General features: G+C 41.5%; 1 pseudogene; it reads left to right on the top strand.

Annotated features, from left to right (window-relative positions):
- Positions 1–22,856, top strand: part of LOC102478331 (40S ribosomal protein S2-like) — a 34,174-nt pseudogene extending 11,318 nt beyond the window's left edge.
- Positions 22,857–24,581: the final 1,725 nt, after the last annotated feature.

Here is a 24,581-nt window from a genome sequence, read left to right as displayed (position 1 = left end):
ACTGGAGGGTATATTAAATTTCTTTTGGGGCGCCAGCCAGTGGCATGGTGGTTGAGGTTGCTGGATCCCACATGGGCAACCATGTAGTTTGAGTCCCAGATCCTGTGGCTTAAAAAACATGTCAGACACCTGTGCACGTATGCCCAAAATTCTAAGAGGGATAGATAGAGAAGAGATTGTAGTGTGGCCATTCTCCATGGGGGCGGGGGGGGTTCTCCCGTTCTTTCTCTTTCCAGTGAGCACATACATCCTCCAGCAAATTTTTTAAAATTGCTTTGTAAGGAAAAAACTTCATTGCTTATAGACCTCTCCCCCAAACTGGTATAGCCCATTAATTACAAGAGTTTATTACAGGTAATGTTTACTCAGGGCTGGGAGGTGGCGTGGTTGTTAGGGAAGCTGGACTCCCACATGGCTTACTGTAGTTCAAGTCCCAGAACTGGCAGCTTGCTTTCTCGCTTTCTTTTTCTCTCCCTCTCTCTGGTCAACTTCAAAAAAATTTAAAAATAACAATAACTAAAATTAAATAAAATAATTCTTAAAAAAAGATTACGTACTCAACAAGTGTGTGGGTACACACATGCGCACACACACACATTCACACACATACACACACATATACATACATGCCCATGTACTCACACATACTGGCACACTCATCACTCATGCTACATATATGATAGCAGACACAACATTTATCTACTCTAAAGTCTACTCTAAGGAATAGAAATCCTTTCTCTTTGTAGACAAATTGGTAGAAGCTACAGGAAAATGTTTTCAGTTAAATGGAAGGGAGACTTTTCAATAAATGACCTTTAAAGCCCCTTAACCCTGAGATGTAATTATACCAGTAATAGGCTGGTTTAACCTTAAGAGCCCATTGAGCAATCGTTCCATTGTATTTATGGTGCTTTCTGTTCTTTATGGCCCTGATAGCAAAGGCTTATGAGCACCTGAACTCTGTGTCCACTCTTCTAGGAGTAACAAGGGACTCTGCAGTGAGGACCACAGTCCCTCCTTCTGAGGCATTTACCCTCACCATGAGCAAGCAATAGACTCCCATGGAAAGGTCAGTGACATGGTCAAGGATGGCACAGTAAGCTCATAATGGCACAAGGAGGAATGAGATTAATTCCCAAGAAAGTGCCAAAGATAATCAGTGCTGTGGAAATCCAGCAAAGGGATGGATAAATATGCCAAAATTCATTGTGGCCATGTCCGTCCTAATCTACAAATTCAGATTAAATATGCTGTCATCAAAAAAGTTTTCAGATTCCTTCAGGCAGATATGTCAGAAAAACCACCACCCTGCTTTCAAACCCCCATCTCCACCTCCCTACCAACATGTCTCCACACTTACACACACTCTTACAGCTCCCTGACTTCCCCCACCCACCAGTAAACTCACACACACACACTCACACACACACACACACACACACACACACACACGTTATTACACCATGAGGAAGGCTTCTCAATGGATGGCTCTTGCACCACAAATCAGTACCATCTTCTGTTTGACTCCACTTTTTTCCCATCTGATTGTTACTCGAAGTCAGACACTTTCTAGTAGGGCTTTAGAATGTGTTTACACAGTCAGAACACTATGTCTTATTCTCTTGTAGAAAACAGGAAAGATTTAAGAGAGATTGAGAGGGTTTTGAATATGATGGATCCCAAGAAGAGGAAAACACAATAACTATTCTTTAAATATTTAAAAGAAAAAGTGGACTTGAGCCATTTGACTTCAGAATGTGGAAGTTAGGAGTTAGCTCAGTGATGCAGCAGTAATGCACTAGTGAGAGATGCTGGATCCACATGGAAGATTGTAGGTTAAGTTCCTTAATCAGTCTGTACACACCAGGTATGGGTGCACATGATCTTGACTGGTTAGGAGGGAGGGCTGGGTTGTACAAGTGTGGGGGAGTGGGACATGGGGAGGTCACAGTGTGAGATGCAATTAAAGGTGTTTGTCTTTCTTTAATTAATTAATTAATTAATGTTTAGAAAGGTAGAACTTGGAATGATGATTTGGCTTTACCAATGGCAGGAGTTTAAGCAGGTAGTGCAGCCCAGTGGCACCATAAACCATCTTGAAAAGTAAGAGTTCTCTATTACCAGCAGTGTTCAAGGAAAGACCTGGAAAATGTCCAGCAGAGATAATCTAGGATCCTGGCCTGCAGGTCTACGGGGCCTCTCTCAATCCCCAGAATCTCTCCTATGAGATGTCTGGAGTACTTTGTCAAGAAGAGAGCTGAGTTGTGATCCTAGAGTAGTAAGTAAGAATAAACAATTAGAGGAACCAGCAGTTAGAGTAATGGCTGTGTCGCTGGACTCCCACGTAGTTGACTGCGATTCTAGTCCTGGACCCGGTGGCTTAAACTCACGCCGGGCCCATGTGCATACGTGCCCAAGATCCCAGGAGGAGAATGGAGGAGAAGGGATTGCGGTGTGGCCATCCCCTCTGGGGGGTGATTTCTCGCTTTCTATCTCTCTGTCTCTCTCTGTCTGTCTGGTGAGCACAGCCACCCTATAGCAAAAACCTCTCCAAAAAAAAAGAATAAATTATTAGAGGCCAGCAGATGGCATAGTGGTTAGATCATTGGACCTCCATGTGGCCGACCACAGTTCAAGCCTCAGATCTGGTGGCTTGAAACTCACGCTGGTTGTGTGTGTGTGTGTGTGTGTGTGTGTATGCACAAAATACCTGGAGGAGAATAAAGGAGAAGAGATTATGGCATGACCATCCCCCCGGGGGGGAATTTCTCATTTTCTCTCTCACTCTCTCTGCCTCTCTCCAACAAGCACAGGTGTCCTAAGGAACAAAGCTCTACAAAAAGAGAGAGAGAAAAAAAATAATATCAAAAGCCCTGGGCAAATGCATGAGAAAGAGCTTGGCAGTCAAGCCATTTGATGAGAATGGAGGAATCTGGGCTGCGTGCCTAAAAGAGAGGCTTTTTTTTTTTTTTCATCGCAGAAAAGACCTTGCCTAAAAATGAGGACGAAAGAACATTTGGACCTGGTTACATGGTATTTTCCTGAACAAGCCAAAAAGCTGAGAATACAAGCAATGGCCCTTCAAGTGGGGTGTCCAAGAGATCTGCTCACTCTTCTCATTGCTGTTTTAACATACACATATTAAAGTTTTAGCTTGAGATTCCACTAAGTAAATAGAGCAAAGCTTCCCTACAGTAGCTTTTATTAGCATGCTTAATAACCTATACTGTCTTTCTTTTCTTTTTTAAGAAATACTTTTTTTAACTTTTATTTATTTATTTATTTTAATTTTACTCAAGAGAGTCAGAGAGAGAGAGAGAGAGAGAGAGAGAGAGTGAGAAAGCTGCCAGGTTTAGGACTCAAACCATGGTGGGCCATATGAGAGTCCAGCACCCTTAACTACCACGCCACCTGCTGACCCTCCTATAAAGAAAGAAAACATGCAACATGGTGGTCTTTCAATAGCACTGTCATGACCACTATGTTCCATTTTTTTCTTTCTCTCTTGTACGTACAGGTGTGTGTGTGTACAACATGGGAACTTCCATACTAGCGAAGGGAAGAAACATGTCAGGGACAAGTACTACACGAGGTAGGAAGTTCCGGGTGATTATTCTCCCGACAAAAGAGTTGCATGAGCTAGAAAAATGTGGCAAAGCCTACAATACATCAAATAGGTGATGTGGAAAATAGGTATGTTCTCAAAGGCAATTTTTACAAAGGAAGATGTCAATCATTCTGCATTGAAAACCAAAAGTTGGGTTTTAACATTCAAACTTTATTTTTACTAGGAAAAGTAGTGAACATACATGAATTAGTCTAACTCCTCAGAAAACAGTGTTAGTTTTCAAACTGCATTGCTATGATTACTAATACAAAAATATGTGTTATAGTTCTTGCACATAGCACTCAAAATCTGATGACTTGATGATGCAAAAACTTTTTTTCCAAATAAGTAGTAATAGTCATAACTGCCAAATACTCTAATATAGTCATGTGCAGACAACAACGCATAAATTATTTTATTATTTGATTCTATCTCATTGAAATGTTACCTGTCATAGAAAAAGTAGGGGTTTTTTTCGCCCCTTAATTATAGAAAACAAGATCCTTTAAAGGGAAAACTTAATTCTGTGTCTTTAACAACTAAACTCTATCTTCTCCTCCTTTCTTTTTCCCTTCCAATATTTCTACGTTTAAGACATGTTGGGACCGGCAGGTGGCATGGTGGGTAAGGGCGCTGGACTCCCACATGGCCGACTGCCGTTTGAGTCCTGGACCGGGTGGCCTGTTTTTTCACTTTCTCTTTCTTTCTCTGTTTCTCTCTGGTCAAACTAAAAATAATAAGAAGAAATAAAATAAAATAAATAATTCTTTTTTTAAAAAAATACATATCATAGAGATGGGGGGGAAGGAGAGATCTAAAATGGTAAAAAATAAAAAATAAAAAATAAAAAAATTGAAGCCTTCCCCCCAAACCATGTAGACTATCAGTATGAAGAGGGGTAGGGAGTACATAAAACTGAAGGGTTTTTTTTGTGTGTGTTTTTGTTTGTTTGTTTGCTTGTTTGTTTTTTCTAGAACTGTATCAGATGAACTCAAGGTGATTAATTTTCTAAAAGTTACAACTGTTTAGCATTGTCTGCTTTGGTCTTGATTCCTTAATACCATTCAGTCTACATGTGCATCCATGATGTGATGTGAGCAGAGGGGGCAAAAATGGATAAGCAGTGACTACAAATCTCACTGAAGGTGTTCATGAGGGACAAAGGCTGTGGGGAAAATGGGTCACCATGTATCCTGGCTAAGACTGGCTGAAATAAGTAACACTCTCAACGAGCCAGTGGGTGAGGCGATGCCTGGATACCATCTTTGTAGAAGCAAACAGAGACAGATATAAATCACAAAGACTAACATAATTCCAGGGTCAACCTTCTAACAGCTTTTAGTTTTGTTCCCATCAATGTAAATTTTGCACATAAACGCTGGTAGCTCATTTTAATGAAGTGTATACTTTAAATGTATTAAAATGAATTATTCAGAGACACAGCAGGAACGCGACAGATGTACCCATCTGAAGGGGGTCATGCTCAGTTTCACTTGATGAATGTTTGTTTTGTTGCTTTGAAAAATTAATGCCATGAAATATTTAAAATGAAGAAGGATGTTTCAAATTGACTTGAGGAAAAAGTCTTTCCTTCCAGGCTTTTTTTTTTTTTTTTCCTTCCTAGTATGCCATTGGCATTAAATAGAAAAGTATTAGCGTGGTTTGTCTCAATGTGCTATGAAAGCTACAGGGACTATTTATGAAGTTTCGATACATGCTCATTTTACGATGCATGGAGGAATTGCATTTAAAGACGAGTATTGAACTGGGAGAAACTCCAAGTGCGTTTTGTCATCCAGACAACTCAGAAAAAAGTCAAAGGCCTGACAATTTGGAAAGTTTGCTTATTTGGTAGAGTTAGATGAAGATGATGTATATTTAAAAGGCTTCTCTTTTCCAAATAAAATGTTTAATTGGCATACAGTAGCTGTATATATTTGTGAGGTACGGTGTAATTTTTCAATACAATGCACAACGATCAAATCAGGGAATAAATGTATCTACCATTTGAAACATTCGGTGTTAGTTTGTGGTGTGAACATGTGAAATCTTCTCTTGTAGCTCTCTTCACATATACATTACAGTTGTTATTAGTTATAGTTATCCTACTGGGTTATTGAAGTCTAGAACTCATTCCCCTTTTCCAACTGCAATTGTAAATGTGATACCCAAGTTCTCCCTAGTGTGCCCTCCCCTACCCAATTCTGGTATCTACCATTCCACTGTCTACTTTCCTTTTTTAAATATTTATTTATTTCTTCCATGAGGAAGAAACAGAAAGAGTCACCCGCAATGAGGTTTTCATGTCAATCCTTGCCAGCCCAGATGGCAGGTCTGCTGCTTCACACCAGGCGTGAACAAGGAGGGCTTGGGAAATGGACTTGGGACTTTCCCATATGGTTCACTTGGATTACCACTATGCCACTGTCTGTCCCTCGAGTCTCCACTCTGTGATAAACCTTTTAGCTTATTAAATTAATAAGAAAAGCTAACTGAGAACATGTGGTATTTGTCTTTCTGTGCCTGACTTATTTTACTTATTATTATTTCCACTAGGCTCATTCATGTTTCTACAAATGACAGAATGCCATCCTTTTTGGGGGCTATATAATATTCTACTGTGTACATATATGCCACATTTTCATTATCCACTCATTCACTGATGCACACTTAAGTTGACTCTATATTGTGCTTACTGTGAATAGTATTTCAATGAACATGAGAGTGCAAATATCTCTTTGAGGGACCAGCAGTTAGTATAGTGGCTATGTCACTGAACTCCCATGTAGACGACTGCAGTTGGAGTCCTGGATCCAGTGGCTTAAAATCACGCTGGGTGCGTGTGTGCGTGTCCAAGATCCCGAGAGGAGAATGGAGGAGAAGGGATTGCAGTGTGGCCATCCCCCCTGGGGGTGATTTCTCACTTAAAAGAACAGAGTTAAAAACAAACCATCAAAAAACAAAGATCTCTTTGAAATACAGATTTCCATTCTTTTGGATACATAAAAAGTAGTGGGATTGTTGGATTATAAGGTACTTCTATTTTTAGATTTTGAGAAAGTGCCACACGGTCTTCCATTATAGCTGTACTAATTTACAGTCCTACCAACAGTGTACAAGCCTTCCCCTTTGTGTGCATCCTCACTAGCACTTGTTATTCTTTTATTCTTTTTTTCTTTGTTCATTACACGAAGTGCTGGTCCCTCAAAGAGATATGCGCGCTCCCATGTTCACTGAAATACTATTCACAGTGCGTATTCTAAAGTGAGCTGATACTTCACCATCAGGGTTTTGATCTCCCTTTCCCTGATGCTTAGTGACGTTAAGTATTTTTCATGTATTTGTTGACCATTTTAATGTCTGCTTCTGAGACCTGTATGTGCAGACCCACGCCTTTTTGTTTTTGTTATAGGGTGCTGGAGGGAGACAGAGATAGAGAGACAGTGAGAGGGAGAGTTTGAAATCATCCCCCAGAGGAGATGTCCATGCACCAATCCCTTCTCCTCTATTTTCCTCCTAGGATTTTGGGCATGCACGCACATGTGCCTGGTATGATTTTTAAGCCACCAGGTCTAAGACTAAAACTGTAGGCAACCATGTGGGAATCCAACCACTGTACCACCTGTTGGCTCCATCTATGTCATTTTTACTTTGGAATCCAGGCTAACTGAGCAGTCTTACCTGGAACTGTTATCATGGCAGAGAACAAGACAAACTACATCTGGTCTGAATCTTCTGTGCAGAAAGAACATCCCTTCCACTCTCCTCTCACTGGTCTAAGTGAGCCATATGACCACATCCAAATCAATAAAATGGGAAAAGGGTGTCAAATACGGGAGACTAGGAAAACAATCTTCCACAGGTTCCAGTCCTGGCCCAGGTATTTAATAGCTTTTGCAAAGTAGCTTCTATTGTCTGAGCTCCTGAGTCCTCATCTAGTAAATGGGGATAATTATTCCTGTGCCAAGCTTATTATGAGAATTAAGTGAGAGTGTGAAAGTATAATGTTTTGTACAATGCCTAGCCCACAGTAATTGTTCAATAAAATAAACTCCACCAGATGATACACTCTCTGAGGGCAGGCAGTTCTAACCTGTTTACCATAGCATACCATAAGTAGAGATTACTAATTCCTTATTCAAAATGCTTGGATCCAGGGACCAGCAGTTAGCGTAATGGCTATGTCGCTGGACTCCCATGTAGTCAACCGCGGTTCGCGTCCCAGACCCGGTGGTTTAAAACTCACGCCAGGTGCGTGTACGTACGTGCCCAAGATCCCGAGAGGAGAGTGGAGGAGAAGGGATCACGGCATGGCCATCCCCCCTGGGGGGTAATTTCTCGCTTTCTGTTTCTCTGTCTTTCTCCGTCTGTCTGGCGAGCGCACGTGCCCTATAACAACAACAACAACAACAAAAAATGCTTGGATCCAGAAGTGTTTTGGATTTCAGATTATTTTAGATTTGCACATACATAATGAGATGTCATGGGAATGGGGTCCAGTCTAAATACAAAGCTCATTTATGTTCCATATACATACTGTATATGTAGCTTACAGGTAAGTTTGTAATATTTTTGTGTTATGGTATTTTGACTATAACCCATCAAGGGAAACAAGGTATGAAATTTTCCATTTAATGCATCAATTGGCATTCAAACAGTTTCTAATTTTGGAGCATTTTGGATTTTAGATTAGGGCTGGTCAATCTGTATTCTTTGGTAGATTCTTTATAGAAGAGTGGATGAATGAATATACGATCATTAAAGAAAAATTCAGAAAGCATTAAAAACATCTTCAGAATAAAATGAAATAAACCTATTCTTTTTAATTGGCGACTAATGCATGGAGAAGTAGGTCCTCTTCATCATCATGACTGATGAGCAAGTTATGGGTCCTTTTTAATTCACATCCTCTCTTGCCTTGGTGCATACCTGATACAGAAATCAAAGCTTAAATGGACAGACTCTGCCTGTCCTTTAGAGGATTGGGCACTATTTCTCCAAAATATTTCTAACTCAACAGAGACCAGGAAGTAAATTGTCCTGGGAGCTCTGTGTCCAAAGAGGACACTGGAAAGGGCACTTGGAGCCTCTAGAAGGTGAGAACAAGAAATAGAAAGTAGAAATTACTGCCCAGCGTGGTCATTCCTGAGATGGGGCCTCCAGGATGAAATCCTCTTATGCCAGGAGTCCATCTGCTTACAATAAACTCAAGATGACAGTGAGACTCCTTTTGAGATTAAAAAAAAAAAATTGTATTAAAGGCTTATAACTTAAATGTATACCACTTGGGTCAGTCAATCAGGTTGCATGATGGGGCACATGAATTGCATGATGGGGCAGCTGAATCCCACATGGCCAACTATGCAGTTTGAGTCTTAGACCCAGTGACTTGAAAAACATGCCGGCACATGTGCATGTATGCCCAGGGTCCCAAGAGGAAAATAGAGGAGAAAGGATTGTGGCATGGTCATCCTCCTAGAAGGTGCTTTCTTTCTCTTTCTCTCTCTCTCTCTCTCTCTCTGTCTCCAGCAAGTACACGCACCCTATAGCAAATATTTAAAAATAAATAAAACACATAATCTAACCTTTAAAAAACTAGATTTATACCACTCAAGGGCCTACCCTATAGCAAAGTGGTTAAGTAATGTGCATTGGGAGCCAGATCCCATGTGGCCTGTTGTGACTCGAGTCCTGGCCCTGGCAGCTCAGGAAATATACTGTGTGTGCGTGTGTGTGTGCTCCAAATCCTGACCTGGTAGAGAAATGGAAGAAAATGGATTGCATCATGACTACACCCCATTGGGAAGGATCTTCTCTCTCTGGAAAGCATATGTAACCTCTAGCAATCCAAAAAAAAATTTTATCACTCAATATAGAAAAGAGGAACTGTAAATAAAAATTGAAACAAAACCCGACCTAGATTAAATACAAAATCTTACCTACTTTTTTTTACTCTCCTTTCAAATAAATGAATCGTATATTAAATTTACTTTTGTGGGCCAGCCAGTGGCATGGTGGTTGAGGTTGCTGGATCCCACATGGGCAACCATGTAGTTTGAGTCCCAGATCCTGTGGCTTAAAAAACATGTCAGACACCTGTGCACGTATGCCCAAAATTCTAAGAGGGCTAGATAGAGAAGAGATTGTAGTGTGGCCATTCTCCATGGGGGCGGGGGGGGTTCTCCCTTTCTTTCTCTTTCCAGTGAGCACATACATCCTCCAGCAAATTTTTTAAAATTGCTTTGTAAGGAAAAAACTTCATTGCTTATAGACCTCTCCCCCAAACTGGTATAGCCCATTAATTACAAGAGTTTATTACAGGTAATATTTACTCAGGGCTGGGAGGTGGCATGGTTGTTAGGGAAGCTGGACTCCCACATGGCTTACTGTAGTTCAAGTCCCAGAACTGGCAGCTTGCTTTCTCGCTTTCTTTTTCTCTCCCTCTCTCTGGTCAACTTCAAAAAAATTTAAAAATAACAATAACTAAAATTAAATAAAATAATTCTTAAAAAAAGATTACGTACTCAACAAGTGTGTGGGTACACACATGCGCACACACACACATTCACACACATACACACACATTCATATACATGCATGCCTTTCTACTCACACATACTGGCACACTCATCACTCATGCTACATATATGATAGCAGACACAACATTTATCTACTCTAAAGTCTACTCTAAGGAATAGAAATCCTTTCTCTTTGTAGACAAATTGGTAGAAGCTACAGGAAAATGTTTTCAGTTAAATGGAAGGGAGACTTTTCAATAAATGACCTTTAAAGCCCCTTAACCCTGAGATGTAATTATACCAGTAATAGGCTGGTTTAACCTTAAGAGCCCATTGAGCAATCGTTCCATTGTATTTATGGTGCTTTCTGTTCTTTATGGCCCTGATAGCAAAGGCTTATGAGCACCTGAACTCTGTGTCCACTCTTCTAGGAGTAACAAGGGACTCTGCAGTGAGGACCACAGTCCCTCCTTCTGAGGCATTTACCCTCACCATGAGCAAGCAATAGACTCCCATGGAAAGGTCAGTGACATGGTCAAGGATGGCACAGTAAGCTCATAATGGCACAAGGAGGAATGAGATTAATTCCCAAGAAAGTGCCAAAGATAATCAGTGCTGTGGAAATCCAGCAAAGGGATGGATAAATATGCCAAAATTCATTGTGGCCATGTCCGTCCTAATCTACAAATTCAGATTAAATATGCTGTCATCAAAAAAGTTTTCAGATTCCTTCAGGCAGATATGTCAGAAAAACCACCACCCTGCTTTCAAACCCCCATCTCCACCTCCCTACCAACATGTCTCCACACTTACACACACTCTTACAGCTCCCTGACTTCCCCCACCCACCAGTAAACTCACACACACACACTCACACACACACACACACACACACACACACACACGTTATTACACCATGAGGAAGGCTTCTCAATGGATGGCTCTTGCACCACAAATCAGTACCATCTTCTGTTTGACTCCACTTTTTTCCCATCTGATTGTTACTCGAAGTCAGACACTTTCTAGTAGGGCTTTAGAATGTGTTTACACAGTCAGAACACTATGTCTTATTCTCTTGTAGAAAACAGGAAAGATTTAAGAGAGATTGAGAGGGTTTTGAATATGATGGATCCCAAGAAGAGGAAAACACAATAACTATTCTTTAAATATTTAAAAGAAAAAGTGGACTTGAGCCATTTGACTTCAGAATGTGGAAGTTAGGAGTTAGCTCAGTGATGCAGCAGTAATGCACTAGTGAGAGATGCTGGATCCACATGGAAGATTGTAGGTTAAGTTCCTTAATCAGTCTGTACACACCAGGTATGGGTGCACATGATCTTGACTGGTTAGGAGGGAGGGCTGGGTTGTACAAGTGTGGGGGAGTGGGACATGGGGAGGTCACAGTGTGAGATGCAATTAAAGGTGTTTGTCTTTCTTTAATTAATTAATTAATTAATGTTTAGAAAGGTAGAACTTGGAATGATGATTTGGCTTTACCAATGGCAGGAGTTTAAGCAGGTAGTGCAGCCCAGTGGCACCATAAACCATCTTGAAAAGTAAGAGTTCTCTATTACCAGCAGTGTTCAAGGAAAGACCTGGAAAATGTCCAGCAGAGATAATCTAGGATCCTGGCCTGCAGGTCTACGGGGCCTCTCTCAATCCCCAGAATCTCTCCTATGAGATGTCTGGAGTACTTTGTCAAGAAGAGAGCTGAGTTGTGATCCTAGAGTAGTAAGTAAGAATAAACAATTAGAGGAACCAGCAGTTAGAGTAATGGCTGTGTCGCTGGACTCCCATGTAGTTGACCGCGGTTCGAGTCCTGGACCCGGTGGCTTAAACTCACGCCAGGCACATGTGCATACGTGCCCAAGATCCCAGGAGGAGAATGGAGGAGAAGGGATTGCGGTGTGGCCATCCCCTCTGGGGGGTGATTTCTCGCTTTCTATCTCTCTGTCTCTCTCTGTCTGTCTGGTGAGCACAGGCACCCTATAGCAAAAACCTCCCCAAAAAAAAAGAATAAATTATTAGAGGCCAGCAGATGGCATAGTGGTTAGATCATTGGACCTCCATGTGGCCGACCACAGTTCAAGCCTCAGATCTGGTGGCTTGAAACTCACGCTGGTTGTATGTGTGTGTGTGTGTGTGTATGCACAAAATACCTGGAGGAGAATAAAGGAGAAGAGATTATGGCATGACCATCCCCCCCGGGGGGGAATTTCTCATTTTCTCTCTCACTCTCTCTGCCTCTCTCCAACAAGCACAGGTGTCCTAAGGAACAAAGCTCTACAAAAAGAGAGAGAGAAAAAAAATAATATCAAAAGCCCTGGGCAAATGCATGAGAAAGAGCTTGGCAGTCAAGCCATTTGATGAGAATGGAGGAATCTGGGCTGCGTGCCTAAAAGAGAGGCCACAGAAGGGCCGTAACTAGGAGACCTGAGGGAGAAGTTAGTTGAGGATTCCATTTTAGATGATTTTGAAGGCCATGAGAAAAAGTGGCACTCTCGCCTTAAAGGCCATTAGTTACAAACTAGTTGCCAACCAATGCCTTTTTAACTCAAACTTCCTGGTATTTTAAAAAGTATTTGGTCCTAACAAGAGCAGTTTAGAGCCTAGTGTCTCACCTTCAACAGACTTCACACATTTGTGTCACCTGCCTGCCACTGTGACTGCTGCTAAAGATGACAATAAATCACTGAGGACAGGGAAGAGGAATGGCCAGAATCTCGGGGAAATCTACGCAGCAGGAACATGCAGCTTAGATTTGTAGCAAGAGTCTGGAAGCCCTCCTATTGCCATATTCAGACATGAGACACTTAGGCCTGACCCTGAAGAGTGACAATGGGGAATGGAAATACAGATGCAAGAGAGATCTGCAGACCAGAGAAGAGGGCCCACCACAAGGAGGAAAGTCAACTATGCTCTAATTCTCTTTTTGCCAGGACAAACTGCATGACTTTGGAGGAGTTACCTAACAGTGCCAAGTCTTATTTCCCTAAGATACATAGTGGGGATAAAAACGGTCTTGCAGTGCTATTTTAAGAATTTGCAGTACTTTATCAGAACATACATATATACATAAACGTTTCCAGCACAGGGCCTATCAAACAGCAAGCATTAACATATGTATGTGTGTTGGGGGCCGGCAGGTGGCATTTTTGTTAAGGACTCTGGACTCCCACATGGTTGACCACAGTTCGACTTCCAGACCAGACGGCTCACTTTTTTTATTTTTTTTTTTCTCTCACTCTCTTTCTCTGTTCCTCTCTGGTAAAATTAAAATAAATAAGTAAAGTTAAATAAAAATAATTCTTCAAGAGAAAATTTTAAATATGTATGTGTGTGCATGTGTGTGTGTGTTTGTGTGTGTGTGTATATATATACACATATGAAGATTTTTGTCATAGGGATCTCTACTATTTATTAAGATACCCCTGAGACATTATTGAAAAGAAGATGCCAAAATTACAGATAGTCATGGGCAGGTGAAGCTGAGGGTTTTTTTGGGTTTTGTTTTGTTTTTTCTTTTTATTTCTTATATTTTTGGGCATGAGCACTGACGAAGAAGAGAGAGATGGACAGAGATAGAGGGAAAATGAGAAATCACCCTCTGGGTTAATGGTCATGCTACAATCCCTTCTCCTCCATTCTCACCTCAGGATTTTGGGCATGTATGCACATTCTCCTAGTGTGTTCTTCAAGCTGCTAGGTCAAGGCACTCGAACTGCCAAGTTGGCCATGTGGTATCCAGCACCGTAACCACCATGGCACCTGCTGGCCCCAAAAATACTAAAATTTGTATATGATTATTAAAATACAATTTTATGATTTGTATATATGTGTATGATGTAATAACAGTTTGGAATTAAAATAAATCAAGGATTTCAAATTATTTCTAATAAAAATTTGAGTTGCAGACTTGAGAAAAAACAGTTAAGATTTAGATACTTGAGTCTGAAAAATGATGATTCACAGGATATATCCAAGTAAAATTTTCTAGCTGGAAATTGACAATGTGCAGGACCAGCAGTTAGTGTAATGGCTATGTCGCTGGACTCCCATTTAGTCGACTGTGGTTCAAGTCCCGCACCCGGTGGCTTAAACTCACACCAGGTGCGTGTGCATGTGTGCCCAAGATCCCAAGAGGAGAATGGAGGAGACGGGATTGCATCACGGCCAACCCCACTGGGGGGTAATTTCTCGCTTTCTGTCTCTCTGGTGAGTGCACATGCCCTATAGCAAAAACCTCTCCAAAAAAAAAAAAAGAAAAAGAAAGAAAGAAACAAACAAACAAATTGACAGAAAAAAAGAAACAAACAAACAAACAAACAAATTGACAACATGCAAGTGGGAAAGAATTAGACTAAAACTTCAGCTTAATTAGGGAGGTCTGGGCTAAAAGTAAGCAAATACTCAACCTCAATCGGCTTACACAATAAGGGACATACGTTAGCTTCCACGATGGAATTGTAGCTCAAGACTATTTACTTTAAGGGCCCTGTAGTGTCCTGAGGGATTCAGGATCTTTTCCTCTTTCCCCAGGAGCCTAAACATGTCAGTTTGTCTCCAGGCCTATTGTCTTCATGGTCATAACACGGTCGCAGTCAGATGATAATAAGGTTACTCCTTTCTGTGGGGAAAAATTCACCAGACATGTCCTAATACATTTCCCCTCTTCTCTTTGGCTAGATTTGGGGTAAATTTTCTTCTTTAAATCAGTTGTCAGCAAAAATTGGACTTCTAAGTTTGGCTTAGATTAACCCAGATTTGCCCCTTGGGTCTATAGGTGGAGTGGACACTTAGAGGAAAGATGAGGGTGGCTGCTGGGGAGTTGTGTCTCACCACCTTGAATCACTGGCCAAATCTTAGGACCATGGCTCTTGATGATCTCTCAGCACTGGCACATGAATTCCTCTCAAGACAGCTATCTTCTGGCTGCTGTCCTCCCACCTCGTATCTAGAATTTGGGATTCCAGGTCTTTCCAGGTGAGACAGCTGTCCCTCAACTCCTCTGGGCTTTCAAACTGAAACTATTGCCATGAACTAATGCCATGAACTAATGCCATGAACTAACTCATGAACTAATTCAGTGGAGAAAGACAGGACATGGTGGCAGATTCTCCTGTTCCCACCATCACCTGCAGCAACCCTTGCTCTGGTGTCTGCAAATTCAGGGTGGATTTGATCAGTCACATGGACTGCTCGATTTCCCAGGGAGACACATGACAAACAGGAGACTAGACTGGATGGATGGCTGGCAGATGGTGGCAAGGGTGGCTAACAGATGGTGGAATGTTGATTGCCAAGAGGAGGACTAAACCTTGGTTCTAGCAGAACATAAGTCCTTTGTCTCATTGATACACATGACAAGCTCACTTTCAATCCAGCATATAATTCTTCCTCTTTCCTGAGATCTTCTTTGTTTATCGACTAACCAGGAGGTGGCATCTGAGTATCAGACAACACAACTGGCCACCAGTAGTTCTCTGGATGAGGCAAAAGGGAAGATCCCAGTTGTACTTGGGACCCTCACCTCATTCTCACCAAACAAGAAACTAATAACTAGAAAATATAAAGGATTATTAACCCATTTCCCTATGTTTTACAAGGTCTAAATCTAAGTCATCCTGGAAAAATAACACTTCTTATACCATTTGTGAAAATGCCACAAACATTCTATGGACTCTCTTGTTAACAAACACACCATCAACGGTGTTAATGTTAAAAATAATCATTTTAAAAGTTTAGCCTATTGGTTCTGAAACTTTTCACAAGTAGTTGACTAAGAAAATTTTTTACCATTTTCCCCCTGTGAGTTGGGCCCACATTTTAAAAATTACCTGACAGTCTTTACAGCAACAATTTCCTCTCCCATCTTACATTATGAGCATTTCTATTAAACTATGTGCGCAATAAAAACCAGAAATAGCTATGCTCCAATTGCCATTAAATTTTTTAAAAAACTTTAATCAAAGTATACAACCATAGAAAGATATACATATCAAAAATGTATTGCTCAATTCATCTTCACAAATCAACACACCTACATATCCAGCACCCAGACTGAGAAGCAAACCTTTAGCACCCATGATAAGGAGCACTTTTGACTTCCCTTCAAGTCACTCTATATTGCCTGACCCCCATCCTCATTTCTAACAGCAGAGTACTTTCCCCTGTCTGAGTTTACATAAATGATTCCAGTATATTCTTGTCTAGCTACTTTCACTCAACATTAGCTAAGTCCCATGTTATACACAAAGTTTGAGATCATTCATTCTCAGTGCCTAATGCATATGCTCTTGTATAAATATACTACAATTTACTTATCCGTTCTACTGTTGCAAAGTATTTGGGTAATTTCTCAGTATTAGCTATTTCCAGTAGTACTGCTTTGAATGCTTTAGTATGGAAAATCTAGTTTGGAAAATGTGTTTAAGTGTTTCTGTATCTAACACCCATACCTAGCAGAGAAATTGCTGGGCCCTAGGGTGTATGCATATTCAGCTTTAGTAGATAGATTCTGCCAAACAGAATCTGCCAAAGTGATTCCATTAGACATTAGACATTTTCAAAATGTGGAAAATAGCTTATGGACCCCCCCTACTGCTGTCATGGATCACTTAAAGGTCTAAGGACATCAGTTAAGAACTTCTACTTAAAAGAAACCTATTCTCTTGTTCTGTCCCCAGTGAAAACAGGTAACACTATTTCTCATAAAATGCACTTCAACTGCATTTTGAAACTATAATGAAATCTCGTGTGATGGTTAAGTTTACATATCAACTAACTTGGCTTAAGGAAACCCTGATAGCTGGAACAGTATTTATGGGCATGTCTATGGGGGACATACATAATTATGAGGAGCATATTTCTGGAAAAGATTAGCATTTGAATGGGTAAAAAGGGAGTAAAGACCTGCCCTCATTGGTAGAGGCAGGTTATAACTCAATTCTTTGAGTTTCTGGATAAAACAAGAAGGCAGAGGAAGAGTGAATCATCTCTCTCCTCTTGGGCTGGGATATTGATCTTCTCCCACCTTGTGCATCAGAAATCCTGGTTTCTGAGACTTCGGACTCAGCTTGAGAGTTATACTATTGGCTCCTGGTTCTCAGGCCTTTGACCTCGGACTGAGTCGCATCACTGGCTTTCCTGGTTATCCAGCTTGCAGATGTGGAATTTCTTGGTCTCCATAATTGCAGGAGCCATTTCCCACAGTAAATCTCCTCTTATGTATATCTACACATGCCATTTTAGTTCATTTCTTGAGAACCCCAATCTCTTAGTCCTGTTCTCCTGGGCTATAAGACCTTTGCTCACAGACAAGGTAAGGCCTTTACATCACATAAGGCTGCTTTGTGTGATGAAGACCCTTAGTCTCAGTGTGTTATGTGGCCACTGATGGCAGGTATCAGGGTCATCTCCAGAGCCATGTGTTCTATAATATATGACCTCTTTCTTCAGTATCAGAAATAAAGGGAGGCAGAGAGAAGCCACAGAGTCACACACAGTGAAGTCCCAGGCCTCAGTCTGTACATTGACTTTGCCACTCTCTGATGTAAAATCGGGACACATGATTAACGAGGACAATTGTCTGCCTCCATCCCTGAGCTTATGGTTAACATTGTTTTTCTAAACCCAGTATACCTTCCTTCTTGTTGTTGGTTGAAAAAGTCAATTAGAATAAAATCTAAATTCCTTTCCTGGACCACAAGGACTGCCTGAACTGACATCTGACATCAGCTCCTTCCACTCTCTCCTTCATTCCCAGTGCTCTAGTTATAGTGTGGGTCCTGCACATTCCCTCAAATGTGGTACGTGTGTGGCCCTCTCAGGGCCTTTGCACTTGTTCTTCCTCCTGCTCTAGCTTCTCTTTCTCTTGATCTTCAAATGGCTGCCTCTTTCTTGTGGTTCCAGTCTCAGCCTTATTGTCACATTCACTAACCAACTCTAACTAACTCTCTAATCAGCTCACTATTGTCTGTCTCTACACCATGGTCTATTCAATATTCTTTATAGTATTAGCAAATGTGACATCATTTTCATTTTCTGTAGTTGCCAGAGGGCATGCACACTCTCCAGAGAGACAGAGGCAAGAGAGAAAAAGACAGAGAGAAAGAAAGCACCCCCTGATGGGACATGGCCATGCTCCAGTTTCTCCTCCATTTCTCCATCTTGTTGAGATTTGGGGCAACATGCACAGGTGTGTAGTGTGTTTTTCAAACCACCAGGCTGGTATTTGAACCATGGGCAGCCATATGATATCCAACTCTCTTAACCACTAAGCTACAAAGCCATCATATAACATCTTTTTCTTACATATATATTTCCTCCCCACAAGTAGGATGAGAGATCTGCAATAAGCATGGCCATGTTTCTTATCCATTACTATATTCCTAGTACCTAGAATAGTCCCCACCATACAGTAGGTACTCAACAAATATTTGAGAAAAGAGTAATTGAAGCCCAAGTGAAGGAGTATGCCTTCATATTTCAGCCATCATTGAAAAATGAAAGCCGAGGTTTACTCTTCATAGTAGAGTACTCTCCCCTTCTTGAACCCAGAACCAGCAATTGTGTTGGCCCTAAAGAGACTCATTCATCAAGGACCTAGCATTTCTCTTACTTTATTTTAACAAATCAACACATGAACTTTCCACATAAACTTGGGCTAATGTCTCTCAGTGACTCACTAATGCACACACACAAAAGATGGTTTAATGTGTCAAAAATGAGAACTGTTGGCTGTGGAAAGTACCAACGTGGAGCCTAAAGACACTGTAAGGCTGAGATGCTGTCCCTCCCAGCTTCTCTGGCTCTCTGAGCCAAGACGAGATCAATGGGAAAACCTCTCAGCAGGGCATATCTCACGCAGTCACAGGAGGCTGCTTCTGCCAAGCTCAGCAAAGCCAAGAAGCAATGGCCTGCTAATTGTGCCACGTGGCCACAGGCTGGCAGCTTTAAGTGACTTCTGCAGCTTTTCCAGGAAGAAAAGGGGCTTTATTGGTGGAGGTTCTCAGATTTAGAAACACTATGTATAAGTTCTTTTGTCTTTTCCTGGAAAATGTGAATTTCATGGGTATCAACTCAAATGTTTTTCCTTTGCAAACTCCAGTGCTGGTCAATATGTGTAAGAGTCCCAAATACAATGCAAAATAATAAAATGGAGATGCCGAGAAGCTGTAAATGTTCTTTGCATAGAACACTTCAATGCATGGGTTTCATCTGACAGAAAATGAACCAAAATGATGTGATCAAGTCTAATAGATTAGTGAAGTTTATCATTGGCCTTGCTTTTGCCCAGGCCCTTTAAGATGATATGAAAATAGGCCTCTAATATTTCATTATTCTCAGCTTTGATCTCAAACCACCTATTCCATCATGCTCATCAACCAGAACCTAAACTATCCTTGATTCCAGTTTCTATAAGACTCCTTTTCCATCAAAATATGGACTTGCCTTTGCTCTTGACTAAACTGGGATTCTCCCACCACTCCATTGCCATAAACTCCCTCCAGTTACACAGTTTCTAATGTCTTACAATTCCTCTGTGTTCATATAAGTCCCAGGGGGGAGACAAAACATACTAGGAATTTTCTATGCCTTCCTTCTATCCTGGACCAGCTGTCAGTACTCTATGACTCATATAGTCACCATAGTCATGAGGTCAGACAACCTACTAAAAGCTATAAAGGACTCACTGGGGGCTCACAGCAGTAGACTGAGATCTTTGCTCAAGGTCTGGATTAGTTTGCCAGAGCCATCATACAAAATATTAACAGAACTTTTCCTTATAAAAGTTCTGGAGACTAGAAGTCAAAGATCAAGGTATCAGCAGGCTTAGTTTGTCCTAAGGCTTCTTCCTTTGATTTGTAGTTGACCATATTCTCCCTGTGTCTTCATGTGGTTTTCTCTGTGTGTGTGTCTGTGTCCTCATCTTCTCTTCTTAGAAGGACACCAGTCATATTGAATTAGGGCCCACCTAGTGACTTCATTTCATCTTAACTATCTCTTTAAAGACCTACATTGAAGCCAGGTCACATTTTGAGGTTTGAGAGAGGTTAGGAATCTAATATGAATAGTTTTGGGGGGAATAGGACCACAATTCATCCCATAACTGCATCCTTTGGTGTTATTTGACCAATGGAGACACATGGAGACTGCATTACATAGCTAGAATCTATGTATTGATTTCTAACTCAAAGACTCCCAGTCAACTGAGTAGAAGGTAAACCCAGCCCCAGAAGAGCAACACAAGAATCAAAAGAGGAGGCACTGGAGGTTGGTGAAACCCACCTGGGTAAAGCCTCACCTCTGACATAGCTTCATTGTGGGTCAGCAGCTCAGATTCTTTCAAAGAAGGAGATGGAGGGAGTCAAAGACAAGGGGGGAATTCGCTAGGAGAACCAAGCCAGGCCTCTGAACTGCTGGTAGGAGATCAAGAAATAAGAGAGAACAAAGAATGTTAAAGCCAAGAAAATAAAAATTAAAAAACCAGGAAGAGGACCCAGAATTGACCTGGAAGCCACAGCAATTAGTACAGTCACATTGGAGAGCCTCGGTTGCCTCTTACCGTGGCAGTGTCCTTGCAATGGCTCTTTAGAGACCTCTGGTACATAAAACCTGTGGTTATATCCACTATCCCATGATCATGACTAATGCTGTTATTTCTGTATGATGGTCACTCGGTGTTCTACGAGGGCTAGGTTTGAGGCTATAAAAATAAATGGTAGGCATCGTGCAGATAAGGATTTTTTAAACATGAATTATTTGCCTACATTTTTTACATCAGGAAATTGAACATAAAAATACATACTTACAATTTCTCTTGAGAAATGTGGAGACCTGAGACAAAATTGAGACTATAGTCCAAAGTAATAATATTCTTCCACAGCTAAGCGGCAGTCTCCTCTGTGATGAGGCCACAGGCTCTTGGTTCATTATAGCCCACCTGGCCTACTTCTTCATTTATGCTCCTGCCTGGTTCATCAGGAATTTCAGTTGGAGACCCTGGGGCCCAGCACTTCGTGTATCAAATGGCGAGCACCCTGTGTAGTAGAATCTGGGTTGACATTAATTGTAGTGGTAGTGTAATTGCTATGGTCCTTATTATTGTTGAGGGTTTGTTATCAAAGATTCTAGGTGGTATAATGCCCATTTCAGAGAGACAAGGTAAGCATAGATCTTCATTGCAGGAGTTTTAAACCAATGGAAAGATCACCATAGGTTGATTTTGCAAGACACTGCAAGAATTTGAAGTGACAATGATTGATGGGGTATAGGAACAGAAGCTCCATAAAGAGAGCAGGAGATCATAAATTGGAGTTTCATTGCTCACTGTCTCAAAGGGAATGAAAGATTCAGCCCATAGCCTCAGATATGAGACAGGCAGCCAGCCCACTCCTGGGTTTGAGTTGTAAAGTCCCAGGATATCTATAAAGCAGAGAACCTCTGACTCCAAAGCCCAACCTGTCAACCCAGAATACCCCTAACATGGCACACTTTTTGAGTATTTAGTATGTGCTGGCATGGAAGGAGATGCTGCACCTACATTGGCTCATGGGAAGAGGCAAATATTGTAGGCTTTGAGTGTGGCCTCGTAGCTATCTGATTGGTTTCAAATAATGGCTCTGTAACTTATAAGCTAGAGGAAATTTGGATATCTAAGCATTCCAAAATTTCCTTTTCCCAACTATAAATGAAAAATTAACATTACCTGCAATACTGCTATTAGGAGGATTAAATTTATGAGTTTAGCATAGTAGCTGGCTTATAGAAAATACATAATAAATATTATCATTATTATTCCTATGTCTCCTTTCATTAGATGAGTAAATTAAAGATTAGAAAGGGTAAGTCACTTAACCAAAACCATCAGATAACAAGTAATAGGGTACAGCAGGAAGGCCTGGAGGCTCTGAGGTGGGAGGCTGTAGTGGCTTCTACACAGGCTCTGGCAGCAGCAGTGGCACCCAAGGCCAGGATTTCAGGCTGGCTCAGTGCCCATCCACGGAGTTCAAAGAGGCAAGGAGTGGATTGCTGTCACTGAGCTAGGCCACTTGGTCGAGGACATGACTATTAAGTCCCTGGAGGAGATCAATCTCTTCTCCCTGCCCATCAAATTTAAGATTGTTGACTTTTTCTGGGAGCATCCCTCAAGGATTAGGTTTGGGTTGTGCTGCTGCAAAGAAGACTCATGTTGGCCAGCAGATCAGATTCAAGACATTTTTTGTTATTGGGGACTATAGTGGTCACATTGGTCTGGCTGTTAAGTGCTCTAAGCAGAGAGCCACACCTTCTGAGAGGCCATCATCCTAGCCATCCTCTCTGACATCCTGGTGTGGAGAGGCCACAGCAGGAACAAGGTTGGTAAGCCTCACACCATCCCTTACAAGGTGACTATCTGCTGTGACTGTGTGCTGGTGCCTCTCTATCCCCGTTTCCAGAAGTATGGGCATTGTCTTGGTCCCTGCATCCAAGAAGCTGCTGCCGATGGCTGTAGTCTACCACTGCTACACCTCTACCACTGCAGTCACAGGCTGTCATGCCACACTGGGCGACTTTGCCAAGGCCACTGTTGAGGCCATATCCAAGACTTACAATTATCAAAGCTCTGACATCTGGAAAGGCAGATGTTCACTAAATCTCCCTATCAGAAATGCACTGACCATCTGGTAAAGAACTACACCAGAGTCTCCGTGCAGAGGATGCAGGCTTTAGCTGTAGCTACAATGTAGAGTTTCTATACAGGGAAGATAAAGTGGGCTAATGAACCCAATATAAAAAATATTAGAACACGTATTAAAACTCATATCCAGGACCAGCAGGTGGTGTGGTGGTTAAGGCACTGGATCCCACCTGGCTAACTACAATTCAAGTCCTGGACCCAGTGGCCTGAAACATAACAGGCATGTGTATGTGCATGACCAAAATCCCAAAAGGAGAATAGAGAAGAAGGGATTGCAGCATGGTCTTCTCCCCCAGGGGTGATTTTGCACTTTCCCTCTCTTTGCCTCTCTGACTCCCTCCTCAGTGAGTGCACATGCCCTATAGCAAAAAAAAATCTAGAAACCAACAAAACGAAACAAAACACTTTCCCTCTCTTTGCCTCTCTGACTCCCTCCTCAGTGAGTGCACATGCCCTATAGCAAAAAAAATCTAGAAACAAACAAAATGAAACAAAACAAAACTTAGGTCTATCTGCCTAAGACTATCTGTAGTTATGGCATCTTCTTTCCAATAATGTCTTGGACTATCTGAACAAACAGTAGAGATCCAAAATGGAAGAAGGAGAGAAAGTTTGGATAATGCCTTCCAAGTAGGGCATTCAATCATTCCTGGTTTCTGGAACTTTATTTTTTTCCTAAATCCCACTGTTGAGGCCATTTTACATGCACATGTTAAGCCCTGCTCTCCATGGAAAGATAATGTCATCAATGCTTAATAAAGAACGGCAGGATAGGGTTACCTGGACCGCTGCCAGTTCTCCCACATGGAAGGCGAGCTCACTGCCACTCAACCCACCAATCTGGACATTCTCCAGGAATGAGTGACAGCCCCTGCCATGTGGGCAGCCAAAGGCATGGGGCAGTGGAGATGAACTGGGAGACAGAAGAAACACATTGGAGATGAGCAAAAGCCGAACAGATGGCATGGCCTCACTGCAGGTGGCTCAAGAACCACAGCTGCAAACTGGCTATATGGGCAGATGCATGGCTGAGAAGACCAGGAGAGGGGTAAAGAAGTTAAGTCCCAAAGGTACCAGACTTGGCATGAGGTTTGGCAAAGAATGACAGCCGGAAACTAAAAGAGAGTATTCATGGACTAGTGAAGAATAAAACTCAGCAGCATGAAGGTCTTTTCTGGGATTGGTGGGGAGAAGGACATGAGGCAGAGAAGGCATAATTAGGAACACAGAGAAGACAGCTGTGGAGCACAAGGTATCAAGGGGTCTTCTGATGTCACAAGGGTGGGGACCAATTGGGTTTCTGTGGGAATCAGTCACCATTCCATTTTTCAGAGAAAATCATCATTAAGTCATATATGCACATACATACAAACATACATATGTCTACATGTACAAATATGGGCACATGCATATTCTTGTATATTCAACAATATATTGTACATATTTATATAGTACACTCAACTGCATGGGAACATCTTTGCATGTCTGTGAACTTGCTGCTACAAGATCTTTTCAGTGCATACTGTCTCCACCTCCCCCTTTCTGAAGGGCATGTTAGATAGGGTAGGTAGAGTCTTTCACTGTTACAAGTAATACTTATCTGTTTTCCTTTAGGATTCATTGCTGGATATAAAATGAGCGAATCAAAAGATATGGGCATTTTTAAATAGTTTACTATGTAGCATTAGAAAGTGAAAGAGTACACTAATTTATGCCCTCATGTAAAGTATGGAAGAGTGATTTTTCCTACACCCTCCCCAACTCTGGGTATTAT

Source organism: Tupaia chinensis, unplaced genomic scaffold (assembly GCF_000334495.1).
Source record: "Tupaia chinensis unplaced genomic scaffold, TupChi_1.0 Scaffold147433_1, whole genome shotgun sequence".
Classification (NCBI taxonomy): Eukaryota; Metazoa; Chordata; class Mammalia; order Scandentia; family Tupaiidae; genus Tupaia; species Tupaia belangeri.
This window is presented reverse-complemented; position numbering and strand designations above follow the sequence as displayed.